The sequence below is a fragment of the Castor canadensis genome, chromosome 6 (assembly GCF_047511655.1).
Source record: "Castor canadensis chromosome 6, mCasCan1.hap1v2, whole genome shotgun sequence".
NCBI classification, from domain to species: Eukaryota; Metazoa; Chordata; class Mammalia; order Rodentia; family Castoridae; genus Castor; species Castor canadensis.
Genome location: NC_133391.1, coordinates 6443982 through 6462318, shown reverse-complemented (window position 1 = coordinate 6462318; position 18337 = coordinate 6443982). Strand labels below are relative to the sequence as shown.

At 39.0% G+C, this 18337-nt stretch overlaps 1 pseudogene; it reads right to left on the bottom strand.

Annotated features, from left to right (window-relative positions):
- Window positions 1-10095: 10095 nt before the first annotated feature.
- On the bottom strand, window positions 10096-10448 carry LOC109674265 (large ribosomal subunit protein eL34-like; annotated as a pseudogene).
- Between the last annotated feature and the right edge of the window lie 7889 nt (window positions 10449-18337).

Sequence of the window (18337 nt, the reverse complement as noted above, 5' to 3'; positions counted from 1 at the left end):
TTTGTTGAAGAGGCTGCTATTTCTCCATCGTATATTTTTAGCTCCTTTATCAAAGATAAGTTGCTCATAGTTGTGTGGCTGCATATCTGGATCCTCTATTCTGTTCCACTGGTCTTCATGTCTGTTTTTGTGCCAGTACCATGCTGTTTTTATTGTTATTGCTTTGTAATATAGTTTGAAGTCAGGTATTGTGATACCTCCTGCATTGTTCTTTTGACTGAGTATTGCCTTGGCTATTCGTGGCCTCTTGTGTTTCCATATAAATTTCACAGTAGATTTTTCAATCTCTTTAATGAATGTCATTGGAATTTTGATGGGAATTGCATTAAACATGTAGATTACTTTGGGGAGTATCGACATTTTTACTATGTTGATTCTACCAATCCATGAGCATGGGAGATCTCTCCACTTTCTGTAGTCTTCCTCAATCTCTTTCTTTAGAAGTGTATAGTTTTCCTTGTAGAGGTCTTTCACATCTTTTGTTAGGTTTACACCTAGGTATTTGATTTTTTTTGAGGCTATTGTAAATGGAATTGTTTTCATACATTCTTTTTCCGTTTGCTCATTGTTAGTGTATAGAAATGCTAATGATTTTTCTATGTTGATTTTATATCCTGCTACTTTGCTATAGCTATTGATGATGTCTAGAAGCTTCTGAGTAGAGTTTTTTGGGTCTTTAAGGTATAGGATCATGTCGTCTGCAAATAGGGATATTTTGACAGTTTCTTTACCTATTTGTATTCCTTTTATTCCTTCTTCTTGCCTAATTGCTCTGGCTAGGAATTCCAGTACTATGTTGAATAGGAGTGGCGATAGTGGGCATCCTTGTCTGGTTCCTGATTTTAGAGGGAATGGTTTTAATTTTTCTCCATTAAGTATAATGCTGGCTGTAGGTTTGTCATATATAGCTTTTATAATGTTGAGGAACTTTCCTTCTATTCCTAGTTTTCTTAGAGCTTTTATCATGAAATGATGTTGGATCTTATCAAAGGCTTTTTCTGCATCTATTGAGATGATCAAGTGGTTTTTGTCTTTGCTTCTGTTAATGTGGTTTATTACGTTTATTGATTTTCATATGTTGAACCACCCCTGCATCCCTGGGATGAAGCCTACCTGGTCGTGGTGAATAATCTTTTTGATGTGTTGCTGAATTCGGTTTGCCATTATTTTGTTGAGGATTTTTGCATCAATGTTCATTAAGGAGATTGGCCTATAGTTCTCCTTTTTGGAGGTGTCTTTGCCTGGTTTTGGGATAAGTGTAATAGTGGCTTCATAAAATGTGTTTGGCAGTTTTCCTTCCCTTTCTATTTCATGGAACAGTTTAAGGAGGGTTGGTATCAGTTCTTCTTTAAAGGTCTGATAGAATTCAGCAGAGAATCCATCAGGTCCTGGACTTTTCTTTTTGGGGAGACTCTTGATTGCTGCTTCAATTTCATTTTGTGTTATAGGTCTATTCAGGTGATTAATTTCCTCTTGGTTCAGTTTTGGATGATCATATGTATCTAGAAATCTGTCCATTTCTTTTAGATTTTCAAATTTATTTGAATATAGGTTCTCAAAGTAGTCTCTGATGATTTCCTGGACTTCCATGGTGTTTGTTGTTATCTCCCCTTTTGCATTCCTGATTCTACTAATTTGGGTTTTTTCTCTCCTCATTTTAGTCAGGTTTGCCAGGGGTCTATCGATCTTGTTTATTTTTTCAAAGAACCAACTTTTTGTTTCATTAATTCTTTGTATGGTTTTTTTGGTTTCTATTTCATTGATTTCAGCTCTTATTTTTATTATTTCTCTCCTTCTATTTGTTTTGGGATTTGCTTGTTCTTGTTTTTCTAGGAGTTTGAGATGTATCATTAGGTCATTGATTTGGGATCTTTCAATCTTTTTAATATATGCACTCATGGCTATAAACTTTCCTCTCAAGACTGCCTTAGCTGTGTCCCATAGGTTCCGGTAGGTTGTGTTTTCATTTTCATTGACTTCTAGGAACTTTTTAATTTCCTCTTTTATTGCATCGATGATCCATTCTTCATTAAGTAATGAGTTATTTAGTTTCCAGCTGTTTGCATGTTTTTTGCCTTTACTTTTGTTGTTGAGTTCTACTTTTATTGCATTGTGGTCAGATAGTATGCATGGTATTATTTCTATTTTCTTGTATTTGCTGAGGCTTGCTTTGTGCCCTAGGATATGATCTATTTTGGAGAAGGTTCCATGGGCTGCTGAGAAGAATGTATATTGTGTAGAGGTTGGATGAAATGTTCTGTAGACATCTACTAGGTCCACTTGATCTATTGCATATTTTAGATCTTGGATTTCTTTATTGAGTTTTTGTTTGGATGACCTATCTATTGATGATAATGGAGTGTTAAAGTCTCCCACAACCACTGTGTTGGAGTTAATATATGCTTTTAGGTCTTTCAGGGTATGTTTGATGAAATTGGGTGCGTTGACATTGGGTGCGTACAGATTGATGATTATTATTTCCTTTTGGTCTATTTCCCCTTTTATTAGTATGGAATGTCCTTCTTTATCTCGTTTGATCAATGTAGGTTTGAAGTCTACTTTGTCAGAGATAAGTATTGCTACTCCTGCTTGTTTTCGGGGGCCATTGGCTTGGTAAATCTTCTTCCAGCCTTTCATCCTAAGCATATGCTTATTTCTGTCAGTGAGATGAGTCTCCTGTAAGCAACAAATTGTTGGATCTTCTTTTTTAATCCATTTTGTCAAACGGTGTCTTTTGATGGGTGAATTAAGTCCATTAATATTAAGCGTTAGTACTGATATGTATGTGGTGATTCCTGCCATTTAGTTATCTTAGTTGTTTGAAGGTTTGATTGTGTGTACCTAACTTGATGTTACTCTCTACTGTCTTGCTTTTTCTTATCCTGTGGTTTGGTGCTGCCTGCCTTTTCATGGTTAAGTTGGGTGTCACTTTCTGTGTGCAGGATCCCTTGCAGAATCTTTTGTAATGGTGGCTTTGTGGTGACATATTGTTTTAGTTTCTGTTTATCATTTAAGACTTTTATTGCTCCATCTATTTTGAATGATAGCTTTGCTGGGTAGAGTATCCTGGGGTTGAAGTTATTTTCATTCAGTGCCCGGAAGATCTCTCCCCACGCTCTTCTTGCTTTTAATGTTTCTGTTGAGAAGTCTGCTGTGATTTTGATGGGTTTACCTTTGTATGTTACTTGTTTTTTCTCTCTTGCAGCCTTCAATATTCTTTCCTTAATTTCTGAACTTGTTGTTTTAATGATGATATGTCGTGGAGTAGTTCTATTTTGATCTGGTCTGTTTGGTGTCCTGGAGGCCTCTTGCATCTGTATGGGAATATCTTTCTCTAGATTTGGGAAATTTTCCGTTATTATTTTGTTGAATATATTATGCATTCCCTTCGCTTGCACCTCTTCTCCTTCTTCGATGCCCATGATTCTCAAGTTTGGTCTTTTGATGGAGTCAGTGAGTTCTTGCATTTTCTTTTCACAGGTCTTGAGTTGTTTAATTAATAGTTCTTCAGTTTTTCCTTTAATTACCATTTCATCTTCAAGTTCTGAGATTCTGTCTTCTGTTTGTTCTATTCTGCTGGATTGGCCTTCCGTTTTGTTTTGCAGTTCTGTTTCGTTCTTTTTTCTGAGGTTTTCCATATCCTGGCTGTTTTCTTTTTTATTGTTGTCTATTTTTGTCCTGAGTTCATTTATCCATTTATTCATTGTGTTCTCTCTTTCACTTTGGTGTTTATACAGTGCTTCTATGGTTTCCTTTATTTCTTCTTTTGCTTTTTCAAATTCTCTATTTTTATTGTCTTGGAATTTCTTGAGTGTCTCCTGTACATTTTGGTTGACCCTATCCAGTATCATCTCTATAAAATTCTCATTGAGTACTTGTAGTATGTCTTCTTTTAAATTATTCTTGTAGGCTTCATTGGGTCCTTTGGCATAGTTTATCTTCATTTTGTTGGAGTCTGCCTCTGAGTTTCTGTTCTCTTCATTCCCCTCTGGTTCCTGTACTAATTTTTTGCTGTGGGGAAACTGGTTTCCTTGTTTTTTCTGTCTTCCTGTCATTGTCCTTGGTGTTGTTACTGTCCCTGTACTGTGTGTAATTAAGTATTTTCTAGCTTGTAATAATAACAATGGTAATATTTAGAATGGAAGAGTGAGCTGAGATGGAAAGCAAGGAGTTAAAGAAAAGGGGAAAACAAATATACAGACAAGAGGGAGAAAGCAGAACAAGGTATCAGACAAGAGAGTCTCAAAGGTATAAACAGGGAGTGTTAGTGTACTAATCGACAGTAAGCTGAACAGACAATAGAGTGACAGAGAGAGGATTGAAAATCAAAGATAAAAAAAATAAAAAATAAGTATATGAAAGTAATATCTATTTATAAAAATGAATTAAAATAAAATGGAAAATAGAAAATTAAAAAAAAAAACAAAAAACCAAAAAACTTCCAAGTTTATATGCAATGCAATTTCAGTCTTAATAATTTGGATGTCCGTCTCAATCTCCAGTCCTGGAGTTGGTGCCTCAGATGTTCTGTAGTTGTCTCATCAAAGGGGATGCATAAAGTAGAACAAAACTACACTCACATACACACAGAAGAAAGGAAAAAAAAAAAAGCCCCACCAAGTGTCCCCAGTTCAAATGCAATACAGTTTCAGTAAGTTTTTCGGCTTGCAGGTGTAATTCGGTTGTTCTCTCATCAAAGGTAGGGAGAAAAAGAAAAAAAAGCGTCTGGAGGCAGTTCTGAGAGTGGTATCTGCAACTGTGGCTTGCCTGCCTGCTGCTCTCAGCCTGTAGCTGGAGGTGTTATTTATGCAGATCTCTGTGGTGAGCTAGCACTCACCTGGTCCCACAGGCTTTGTTTGCTCAGAGTTCTCCTGTGCGGGGGCCTCTGCTACAGGCTTTTCCCTTTCCAAGCACTGGGAAAGGTGACACTGCCCCGCGTTGTCAGGCCTGCGTGTTTATTTACAGTTCACGTGGGAAGTGGGTCTTCCCTCCTCTCACAAGCTCCCCGCTCCTGGTTGCTGGGTGCGCCCCACTCCCGCCGAGCCTCTCCGGCCCGCCCGGCTCATTTATTTACAGTCCCGGGAAGGATTCCCTTCCCCCAATCTTCAGCGCTCAGGGCGCCCCACCCTCTTTCCAGCGTGTCTTAACTGTTCTTCTTGCTTAGTACTCAGTTTCTCTTTTTTTCCTGGGTGGAGGTCAGTCTGTCCAGGGGGCTATGCTGCTCTGGCCCAGGCTTGTCTGTGGGGCTACCGCGGTACCACGAAGCTCACCTGGTCCGCGTCTTCCCAAGCCGAATGGGCGCCGGCCACTGGCGGCCCCGGGGGCCTCCTCGGTTCTCCGTTTAACGTGAAGTGGAGATTCTCTGCGCCGGCTGGAGGTGTGGAGGAGTCAAAGTTATGCCTTTTCTCGGTGATTATGCCTGCAAAGTGTGTCTCCAGCGTCTCTCCAAGATTTCACTATAGGAGGGTCGCTTTCTGCTTCCTACCTCTAGCCGCCATCTTGGAATTCCAACTTAGATAGATTCTTGACCACAGAATGTCTCTTATCTCTGGAAAGACCATATATGCAAGATCAATGATATAAAATATCAGAAAAAGAGACGCTTGGATGGTAGACGAGTTCCAACTGACTTAGTCACCAATAATGTGATAGATATTACTATGGACATCATATGCAATGTCCAAATCTCTAAAAATATGATTTGAACTTTTTGTACAGTAATTGTCAGAGCATACAGCTCCTTTCTTTCTATTGAATGAGGCATATTTTTTTTCTTTTGTATATCAAGTGAGTAAAATTTACGGCTTTTGAACTTTGAGGTAAGATAGAAGAACAAAAGGTTACTCCATGTGACTCCATGAATGAAGAGATTCAGGATAATAAAGGATAGACTATGTGCTAAAGAATGAAAGTGAGAAAGAACATTGGAAATCCCCAAATGGATGAGAGATCAGGTAAAAATCCAGGAAGAAACAGAAATTTTACAAAGAGAAAAGCCACCTGTAGCTCCAACCTTGGCTACCTGGGGAAAGGGAAAGCCAAAGTCACAACCACAAGGTAGGCAAGGAAATCTTGGTGACAACAGACTGACAGTATTAGCTGAAGAATAGAGCCACTGTCCTTACAAGCCTTAAATACAGTGATGGGATTTGGTGTGGGTGTGATTTCTCCTGTGTGGCAGGCCAGCATTGGAGTAGAAATCCATTTTGTCTCTCCCCATATCTCAGAGAGCTATACCCCAGCACCACCTTGAGAGAGGGTCTATAGCTTGAGACAGATTTACTCTGGGGACCTGAAAACCAGGAATAATCATAGGTCATGGAGACTTGGGACACCTCCCACAGCACCTCATGGGTCATAGCCACAGACGCAGTTATGCAGAGGGGAGGGTCCCACATGGATCCACTGAGAACTTGAGGTAGTGGGGAGCTCAGACTGTGAAAGATATGTTGTTTGTTGGTTTAGTCAAGAAGTGAGCCCCATTACTTGTTGTTCTCAGCACACACTGAGAATTCTGAGTGCAAGGGCATGGTCAGTGGGTGGATGGACCCAGAGTTGCTATCTTGCCGAGTGTGATTTGTTGCTTGGAGATTGAGCGCTGTATCCCAGGCCAACCCTCTCTCTCCTGCAAGATGCTTTTACTGTGATGTGGTTCTGAGACCTACAGGCAGAGTGAAGAACTCAGTTCTCTGTTAACTTTCCCTTCTCTCTTATACAAACAGGTGATGCCCCTAGGCTTCATCATTTGCTGTCCCTGAGTACACAAACGGGGATGTCTGTGTGGTTTCTAGAGAACTGCATGACCTGTAGACTATAAACCTTATTGAGGCCAGCAATGGCTCTGGGTAGGCAAAAAACAAATTTCTAAAGTAAATGTAACCTTGAATCTTACAACTAACCTGTGACCAACCCAGCACTCAGCCTGCATACAGTACCAACCTGAACAGTGTTGTTGATGTTAAACCACTTTGTTTTCTTCACTCTGTGTGGTGCTGGGGATTGAGCCCTCATGAGAAGACCGCTCATAAAAAGTTTCCTGAATAAAACCAGCAGAGATAGCTATCCCCAAAGATTCACAAATCACAACCCAGAAACACAATAAATATAAAAAGCAAAACAGTAAGACTCCTCCAAAATCTCATAGCTCTTCAATAATGAAATATAAAGATTCTGAGATGGCTGAAATGTCAAAGTCTCGTTTTAAAAATTATCAATGATGTCAAAGAGAAAAAAACAAAAAAATGAATGAAGTAAGAAAGATGATTCATGATGTGGGCAAAAAAGTGCTCAACATGGATGGGAAATTTAGTAAGGCAACTGAGAATCTGAAAAGAAAACCAGATATGTTTCCTTGATCCTTTCTATTATTGCTTATACTCTCTCTTCAACAAAATTAGAGATAAGGGCAAAATATTTTCTGCTGGGTAGCGAGGGGGTGGGGGGGAGAGGGAGGGGGCGGGGGGGGTAAGGGAGGGAGTAGGGGGGAAGGGGGGGAAGGGGGGAGAAATGACCCAAACATTGTATGCACATATGAATAAAAAAAATAAATAAATAAAAAGGAAAAAAAGTGAAACATTGGATTAAATCAAATAAAAAGATAAGTGGTAAGCATAATCCACAGCCTAGGTCAAGCAGAAGAGAGACTACTGAGGATTGGATAAAAGTAGAGGCTATATTACATTTAGTCAGCAATAAAGAAAAAATAATAAAAAATGACTAAAACATTTAAGAACTTTGGGATATGATCAAGAAACCTGTTCAATGAAATAATAATGGAAAAATCCCCAAATATAGGGAAAATATGGACCTTCATGTACAGGAGGCATTGAGAATCCAATTAAATATTACCAGAAAGCAACCTATTCACAACACATTATAGTTAAAATGCCAAGACTACAGAACACAGAATATCAAAAATTGCAAGAGAAAAAAAGCCAGTTTACAAAGGGAAACTCATCAGAATTAAATCAAATCTCTCAGCCAAACACTAAAATCCAGGAAAGCTTGGAATGATTTATTTCAAGCTCTGAGGTTAAAAACTGTCAGCTAAGATTACTATATCCAGCAAAGTTATGAAGATGTTCCAAGAGAAGCAAAATCTAAGGCACTCCATAGTCACTAATCCAGCATTGCAGAAGACATTCAAAGAAATCCTACTCAGAGATGAGAAAGAAACAAAGCCATAAGCATGAGAGCTCATGAAGAATAAATTTCATGAGGTGAATAGAAAAAAATGAGGACAGAATCAGATATACTCAACTCACTAAATTATCAAAGTTCTAAGATGAACAACAAAGAAAGAAAAGAACAAACAGTACTTGAAACAAGTAGGAAAAAAGACAAAATTCTCACAGCAAATACCTCTTAATAATAATCCTAAATGTAAATGGTCTTAACAATCCAATTTAAAGATGCAGACTGACTGATTTGATTTCAAAAAACAAGGTCAGTTTGTTGTCTGCAAGAGACACACCTCACTCACAAACACACATGGATACCGAAAGTGAAAGGATGGAAGATTATGTATCAAGCAACTGGAAACCCAAAAAGAAAGTGGGTGAATCAGTACTCACATTTGACAAGATAGACTTCACGTCAAATTTCCTAGAGGAGATAAGGAAGCTTACTACAACACTATTGGACATAAAGAGACAGATATAATAATAGTTACTTCAATAATAATAATAATAATAATAACTTCAATGCCCACTTTCAACAATAGATTGGTCATCCAAGAAAAACTTAACACAGAAATGTCAGAGTTAAAGTTCACTATAGAGCAAGTGGACTTAACAGACATCTATAGAGTATTCCACCCAAGAACCACAGAATACACATTCTTCTCAGCAGCCCATGAACTTTCTAAAAATAGATCACATTTTAGTCCACAGAGCAATCGATAATTTCTTGAATCTTATCAGATGATAATGAAATAAAATTAGACATTAGTAACAATAGGAACTACAAAACTATAGAAACACATGGAGATTGCATAACATAATTTTGAGAGATCCCTGGGTCATTGAAATTACGATGAAAAATTCAAATATCCTAGAATCAAGTGAAAACAAAAATACAACATACCAAATCTATGACAGGCAGAAAAGGCATTCTAAGGCATTCTATAGGCACAGGCAACAGCTTTCTGAATAGGACTCCAATGCTTAGCCTCCTTCTGTTAAATGAACTGAATCAGTAAGACTAACCTAAGAGATAAGGGAGAACTACATAAACTAAGTGCCTGTGTGCCCTTTCCCCATAAACTGGCAAACTAACAAAGAATTTTGTTCAAATAACTTCTCCTGAACCACCTAAAACTAAATTGGCAACCTGATCTTTATAACCCTTTATATCTCTACAAATGGCAACATTCCCCTACCACAATATGGCCAGTAAATCAGGAAATTAACATTGATGCAATGCTGCCATTTAGTGGCCAAATCTCACTTATGTTCTGCCAGTTGTCACGATAATGTCCTTTGTAGCAAAAGGGGGCAGATCAAGCCCTCTGTTTAGTTGTCTTGTCTCTTCAGTGTTCTGGGGAACAGTTCTCAGTCTGTCTTTGGTTTTCTAAGCATTGACTACTTTGAACATTACAAACTACCAGGAGAGGAATATTCTTCACTTTGGGTGTGCCTGATGTTTTTTTATAATTTTGTGTAGGGTTACCTTCTTGGTAGGACTATCACAGAGATGTTACTGTGTTCCTCTCTTTTTGCTCCATATATGGACATATCATATCAAATCCCCTTTGTACAATTAATATGCACTAATAAATAAAAGAGAAAAAGAGCATACTATTTAAAAATTTTTATTAGGATATATTTGTTGTACGGGGGGGTTCATTGTGACAATTGTGAATAGGCTCACAGTGTACATTAATTACATTGCATCCACCATCTCCCCCCTCGAACTCCTCCCCTGCCCCATTTAAAGCAATTTCAAGAGGTTTCTTTTTTCTAACCTTTTAATATTTTATTACTCAAAAAAGCCTTTTGCATTTTCAAAACAGCTTTTTTCCCCCCTTGAGGAGTTGGAGACTTAATATACTTCATTTTTGCTAGGCAACCAAAAAAAAAAAAAAGCTTCACGTTTTCATTTAGCTTTCTGACTCTGTGCTTGTGCCTTCACACTTTCACAGCGATTTTCTGCTCCTCGGTAAGGAACACACACTTGACCCTGTCTCACACACATTTGGCACACATGGACCCAGCACAGGCCCTGCTGACGTGTGTTTTTGTTTTAGACACTGGCATAAGGACTTCAGGTCTCACAGCCCGAACCCCACAAAGTCAGCCTGGGCACACACCACAAGCAGATTTTGGTGTTTTTCCAACCTTTTAGGTATAAAGGTAAACAATTCTATTGCCAGGGGTTCGGGATAGCCTAGTTTTGTTAGAGGCTGTATCATAGGAAAGCCTATGATGATATGTCAACCGATAGACCATTGTGAGCGCCTCTGAACACCATCCCCGGAAGAGAAGAGGTTTCTTTGTTCTATTTCATATATGAATTTGAAGTCCATCAACCATATTCCCTCACCTTAATCTCCTTTACTCACTTACCACAAGTATCCCAATATATACACTGTACCTGTTTTACAGTCCTGTCTGTTGGTATTGATTCCTACGTCAAAATTCAAAGGGGTTTCTTGATGTATCCTCTCTGTAAGTTTACTTTACTTTGATCAGTTCAACCCCTTCCATTGTTCCTCTCCCTTACCCCTACCCTCCTACCCCCTATTATTCACAACTTTCAATACATATTGTTGTATCCTTTACCTTCACAGATGTTGTTCTACAGTATTGTTGATGGTCTATCACTCGCTTTTCCTTTCCCTCCTCCCCTGAGTTCCAGAGTAGTTCCACTATTTCAAACATGAGCATACCATTCTTACTAACTTACAGATTAACATTTCTTTTTTTTATGTAGAAATGTTCTCAGATTTTTTCGCTGGAATCTCTTTCAATGGATTTGAAACCTTTGTTCCTCCTTTTCCTTCTTTTCCTCCTCCTTTTTTTCTCCTCCTCATTTATTTTTGTTTTCCAAATAGACTTTTTTTTTTTAGTACTTTTAGGGTCATGGCCCATTTGAGCAAAGGGTATAGAGATTTTCCATATACTTTCTCATCTGACATAGACATAGCCTCCATCACTATCAACAATCCCCCACCACAGTGGTACATTTATCACCATGGGTAAACCCATATTGTTACACCACCTTTGGTGTTGTACTCTTTATGGTTTTGAAATATGTGTAACAATAGCCATTCTCCATTATAATATGACACCAAATACTCTATCATATTTAATCTACCATTTTCTGTTCACTTTCTGGCACGATATATTTCAGGATTATCTTCTATTTCCATTGAGCAGTCCTTTAACAGTCATTTTTCCAAGTAAGCTTTTTTTCATTTTTAGTGAAAAATGGCATTTAGAAACCCAAATCTGGTAGCTAGTTTGACCATGGTTATAGGAATGTTTTTACATCTACATTCTCTTAGTGGAGCATGCTAATAAAATCAAACATATGATGCTGGGTGCCTGTGGCTTATGCCTGCAATCCTAATTCCTTAGGAGAAAGAGATCAGGAGGATCACAGTTCAAAGCCAACCATAGGCAAAAGTTCTGTCTCAAGAACTATTTCGAAAAATGTTATCACAAATAAAAGACTGGGTGGCTCATATACTAAGCATACCTGCCTAGCATGCACAAGGCCCTGAGTTCAAACCTCAGTGCCACCAAAACAACAACAAAACCACATGTACATAGAACTGAGAAGTACGAATATTTCTATGTCTATCCATATACAAAGATATAAATAGGTAATATAATCTCTCTCTTCACCTTTCCGTCTGTGTCTGCCTCTTTCTTTCTTTCTCCTTTCTCCCTCCATCTAGTAAAAAAATCTCTGATTTATATCATATCTTCATGACATAAGTGCTCTGCTCTAAGAGTTGTGTACACATCTTACAAAATTCACGAGTATTTAATAAACAGATCTGTAATAAGGATGGGGTGACTCCAGCACACCTCTGCAAATATATCTTGCCCTCTATGTACACAAATTAAATTAAATTCCAGTTAATGAAACTTCAGATTTTCATTTGGTTGATCTAAGATTGGATATCCTAGATATGTCTGAGATTGATTGAGAGGTTCTAAAAGCTCCCAAATGATGCTGATGCATGCTGTGGGTTCATGGACCACAATTTGAGTAGTAAGAGTTTCTTGGTGTATATCCCCCTTAATTTCAATCAAACATATTTTGAAGAAAGATCAATTAACTTTCTGTACGCTAGAGTCCTTCCAAAGTGTTTCAAGCAATGTTTTAACTAGAATAATTTAAACACTTCTAGAGGGAGAATGCAAATTCCTGTTTTACTTCTTCCTGAAGTCGCTTTGTACTTATCCAAGGGCCATACTGAAAACTCTGCCTTCTTCTGGCAGAAATAGTATCTCTTCAAATTACCCAGCTGTTGTGGTGGTGATTATTGTGGTAATTTAGGATCACTACTCCTCAGTTGAGAGGTGTAGACTTTGAGAAAACTGTATTGAAACAAAATTGCCTTTCTCTGCCTGTGTGAGATTGACATCAGAGTGGAAAACAGTCTCAGTGAGACTCTGAATTGCTTTTCCACTTTTCTTCCTAGGCATTTGGGAGCTTCATTTGGACTTTTCTCCATCTAATCTGTGATGCTCTACATGTATCTGCTTTACCTGAAGTGTTTCCTTTCCTTTTAGCATAATGTGACCTGAAGATTATGGCCCAATTAACTAACTTTATTTTTGCTGGCTGTGAGACCACTAGGAAGCCTCTCTCTTTCATCATTGTATGCAGTGACCACTCACCCTGCTGTCCAGAAGAAACTGCAGAAAGATATTGAAATAACTTTTCCTAATAGGGTGAGTGAATAATAGAGAGAAAGAGAGAGAGAGAGAGAGAGAGAGAGAGAGAGAGAGAGAGAGAGAGAGAGAGAGAGAGAGAGATAGCGATAGAGAGAGATACTTCAACATCAGTATTTCACTTCTATTTGGAATTGTTTACAAGTGTTAATTTTTTTCACCTGCACTGTTGATGAAAGATCTAAAGAATGAAACAAGGGAAAAGCATAGAAAATGAATATTACTGAGAGAATTAGAAGACTTTTGTGAGATAGCTCTTGTTCAATTGTATCTGCTACCTGTTATCAAAATAATGCCATGTAATAAACAGCCATAAAATCTCTATGGCTTGTTACAATGGATTTTTCAATTGTGTGTCTGGAGAGTTATCTCTCACGATACCACTGGAGACGTACTTTCACTTGACTGTTGACTGAGCAAGACTGAGCTTGACTGGGCTGGACCATTGACTCAGCGCTGCAGGACATAATCTCATACCCCAGTTATAGATCTAGAAGTGAAGAAGCCAAACTGTGAACCAGAGTGTTTGTCACCTCAGCCAAATTCTTTTTAAAAATAAATTTTATCAGTATATGTTAATTATACAAAAGGGTTATGCTGTGTTGTTTCATATACATATATTATACCTCAACCAAATTAGCCCCTTGTTTCTCTAACTTTTCCTCATCCCCCTTCTACAGCTTTCAGTGGGTTGCCTTGGTCCTAGCTAAGCTATTACCTGCTATATTGTGACCATGTTACACTAAGTTATAGCCACATATCCTCCATGTTGTTTTCTTATCTCTGTATAAACTGATATTCTCTTGGGATGTGAAGAGTCATGGCCTCTGGATACAGCATAGCTAGTTCGACAGTGAGAAGGACAGAGTGTGTTACCTTCAGACATAAAAGTCAAGCCCTTAAGCAACAGCCAGTAGATCGGTCCTAGAGCAGGTACTTAAATTGTTTATGCTGAAAAACATCGCTGACTCCTTACTTTGACCTATGAAATAACTGAAAACAGAATGAAATGTGGCAAGCCTCCATTTTGTCTGTGTCTCCTTCTCACTGACTCTCTCTCTGTCTCTGTCTCCCCCACCTCCTCTCTTTCCTCTCCTGTAATTACCTTGGGTACCAGGAAAGACAGGATGGATCTGTTAACATCTTTAGAATGGAAACTACTCCCAAAGAAAGGAAAAGCAGAGCCTCCACAGGAAAGACCTGGAAAGAGTAGCCATTGCTTAAACATGGTGTGGATAATTCAAGTAAGGTGAGATGAGTATCCATGCGGAAGACAGTATGAAAGGATGTTGGCTACATAAATAAGGATTTATCAAATAAATGTATCTAATAAGGATAATAAAAGCCAACTTTCTCACTATTGTCAAAGGGTGTCACTGACTCAGAAAGTGAGAATGTATGAATGATCCACATGGAATCACACCAGAATGGGTGTGATTTCATACTTTTCAATATAGACATATATATATATATATATATATAGTCAGATGTGTGTGGATATAAAACATGTTACCCATAATTATCTGTACTAGCAGCACTTAGAAACAGTGACATTCCAATATCAACTATCATCTCCAGTGTCCAGATCTTGGATAATTAATACCATTTTCTGCTGTTGCAAACAGGGTCTTAGAGAAATGGCTGGTTCCAGGACAAGGTCTGGGAAATTCCAAGATGAACTGGAATAGTTTTTGCAAAAAAGGAAGAAAATGCTAAAAAGAAGAGGATAGGGATATGTTTATGGACACTGAAGCTAGCCTAGGGGGCTTCCAATGGCCAATTGGAGAAAAATTCATCATCATTATAAATATTAAGAGAGTTTATCACCTTGAATAAAATAGGAAAATATCAGCATATACAGGCATGTATAAGGAAATGAATAAGTTGAAAGTTTAATAAAGGCATTAACACAATTTCACAGTACTATTCTAAAAATGTCCACTAAATACAAAAGGCAAGTAATAATGTAACAGCGGAGATACAGTACAGATACACTCTGAATCAAGTGATGAGGGAAAACATCACAAGAGTGGGCTATATCCATGTGGGACACCTGCCAGAAGAAAGAGTGAAGAACATGGTTCCATCTGTGTCATATTTCTACCAAGAAGGCAAATCTAAATAAAATCATAAAACAATAAAACAAACTCAGACTGCAGAATACTCTACACCTGGCCTTCACTGGTTTGCAGTTTTCAGAAGCGTTGACATCATGAAAGCCACAGGCAGACTGAAAGTGTTCTAGACACAGGATACTAAAGAGAGAAGACACGACACTGGGCTTAGGTCCTCCTGCTCCAGAGAGTACTTACTGTAACAACTAGGGAATGCAAACGAGGTCTGAGGACTAGCGGGCAGTATTGTATTAGTGATCCCTTCTTCATTTCAATGACTGCATTACGGTGATGTTGGGGAGTACTCCCATTTGTAAGAATATAAGGGGTAATAAATATTGACTTGGTGATTTTGTCTCAGATAGCTCAGGAAAAGTTCATTGAACAAGCTTCTCTGTTAGTTGTTTGGGTGGAAGATGTCACAAAAGAAGTTGCTGGCTTAAACATCATTACCCCATTTCTCACGTTAGTTATATTGGCTATGTTCTTTTATTATCAGAAGGTAGCACCACACAATGATTGAGGACATCAACCCTAAAGCCGGAGCCTCTGACTTTTAAATAGTGGCTCAGTCTTGAGTCAATTCCTGTCTAACAAATGGTTTTGTTCAATACAAAATGGTGCCTGTTTTCATAGCTTTATCTTCACAGTTTGGGCTGAATTTCATCATCTAGGTGCCTCTCAGCTGAATGCCACTGAGCAAAGATTATCTCTGTTTTTGCCACTTTATCATGCTGATAGCTTTATAGGTAGGAACTGGATGAGGATTCTAGGGCACATGGTTTCTTGAAAGAGTACTGCTCTCAGGAGCAGTTGAGCAAAAATGTCTGGGTAGGGTAGGGGGAATATCTGGGTGAATATGTGATCTCAGGGCAGCATTACTTTAGTTTCATCCCCTAGGGAGCTCTGGAGTCTGAATTGTGTTATGGAGGTGAGTTCAATTTGAGGCAAGAGTGCTAGACTACTGGATACTCCCAGGTTGTCATAGAATGGCTTCCCAAGCCTATGGGAGGCATAGCCACAGTGGGTTTAGTTTACTCAGACAAAGGGACAGTTGAGACATATGGGCATCTGGTACTCACAGCAACATGAATGATCTAGTCAAAGGACCCACTACTTTCCTTCACTACAGATGCCTATAAGCTCCATGACACTGAGTGAGGTAATTGATACCTTTGACAAAGTCAATGATCTAGTCTTTAGCAACCCAAACTTGCCATCCACAAAGCAAACTGACAAATGCTGGCAACTGTGTCAAGTTTTAATGAAATAAGATGATGTGTGTAAAGTGATTCAGACACAGACCATGGAGCATCTAGTGATTGTTTAATAAGTGTCAGTTAATATTTCAGGTACACATTAGCCTCAGTCTTCAGGAGGCCAGTGTTGGTTGTGAACTATAGGTTCAAGCATCATCAATTCCAGATTTATCTACCATTTTGGAAGACAAAACTCCAGGCCACATTTCATGGGGTTTTAAATATGAAACCATTGGTGTCACAGCTAATACAATTTAATGATTTCTTAAAGGACAAGAGGAGTGTCTCTAGGGGTACTTGTTTCATCACAGTCTTGGTGGATAGCCTGCAGAGGACCAAGGGAAACTGTCTATCTGAGTTAATGTGGACTCTTCCCTCTCATTGGAATTGTTTTCTGGCCTCAGAGTTTTGAGAATTCCCTATGGTGGTTTTCAGTCTGTGCAGTGTCTAAGATGCATGAAAAGCTACATTGAGAGTTGTGTTTATTACTTTGGGGGTTCTTGTGGTTTGAATGTGAAATGTCCCCCACAGGCTCATGTTTTGGCCCTCAGGTGGTACCAAGAACATTGTAGAAACTTTAGGTAATGGATCCAAACTGGAGGAATTAGGTCACAGGGTAGGAGTATAGTGGGGTTGGAGGAGAGGTCATTGGAGGTTTCTTGTCTCTAGTTCCTTCTGTTACATGCTGGTGTGAAATGTTGTGGGCCAGTGTTGAGGGTCCTTGCCTTTACAGGCCAGAGAACGGACTCTTGAGGCAGCTGATTGACTTGTGAGCCAAAGCCAGTACACAAAGTAGGATTTATTAGAAAGAAAGGAAAGGCTACAGCTAGAGCAGTGTAGTGGAGCCTGGAAATTGGTGGCTCCCTGCTCAGGTGAAGGCTAGGGCTTTTATGGCCACTTTAAGTCTGGGTTAGGGTATTGGTTATGTGGGTTTTTTTCTATTGTCAGTGGATTTGTGTGTGTGTACTCTCTTATATGAGGGTCTGTTTGTCCCTTATTTGGGGGAGATAATCTTGAGAGCATTTTGTTTATCAGATTTGTGGCAGGTTTATAAGACCCTGTATCTCCTCCTCAGGGTGCAGGAATGCAGGTTTATAACTCCTTCTCAGGGTACAAGGCTAATAGTGCTCTCCATGGTGGATGGGATACTCACTCATCTGTCCTTTATGTTCCCAGACCCAATAAGTACCCCGTCTGAGACAAGTACCCAACTGCTGTTGGGAAGAGGGGTGATGATTCATCTGGCTGCTTCATGCTGGAAATGGGGCAATGGGGTAGGGGTGGTGTCACTTGTCTCAGGGGTTGATGCATGTAATCTCCAGAGGCCCCCCATAGAACTGGATGGAGGGCTCATGGGTAGGCAGAGGTGAGTATTCCTTAACTAAGGGCTGGAATTTGATCCATTGGACCTGTTGAGAGTATTTATTAACAAAGCCCAAATAGGAATATTAGAAGGAGCATAAAAAGGGGGCCAGCAGAGATAGTGCCCAAGGGGCCCAGCTCCATATATTGTTCCAGAAGGACCATTAATTGGCTAGCTCTTGTCTCCTTTTTGTAATGTGTTCTTTTAACTGTTTGGTCATGTCTCTGACCACCCCAGATTTGTTAGTATAAACACAACATTTCTTATTTAGGAAAAGGCATGTTCCACCCTTTTTAGCAGTTAATAGATCAAGTGCATGCCTATTTTGAAGCACTACTGATGCAAGCGAATCTACCTCATCTTGTAAAGCCTCTATGGATGGTGCAACCCGTTCTATGTCATGATTAATTTCTGTTGACAACTGCTTCATTAATGAGTCAGAGGTCTTGAATCAACCTCCATTTATTTGGCCCCTTATGGACAGCAAGAATAGGAGCATTGTAGGGGCTGGAGCAACTGATTAGTAGCCATTGTTTTTTTAAAGGAATTTATGATAGGTGAGAGACCTCATTGTTCCTCAGGCTTGAGGGGATACTGTTTTTTGTTGTAGAAATTGTGAGGAATCTTTGAGTTTTATCTGAATTGGGAGGACCATTTTGGCTTTCCCTACAGTAATTCCATCAGTCCACACTG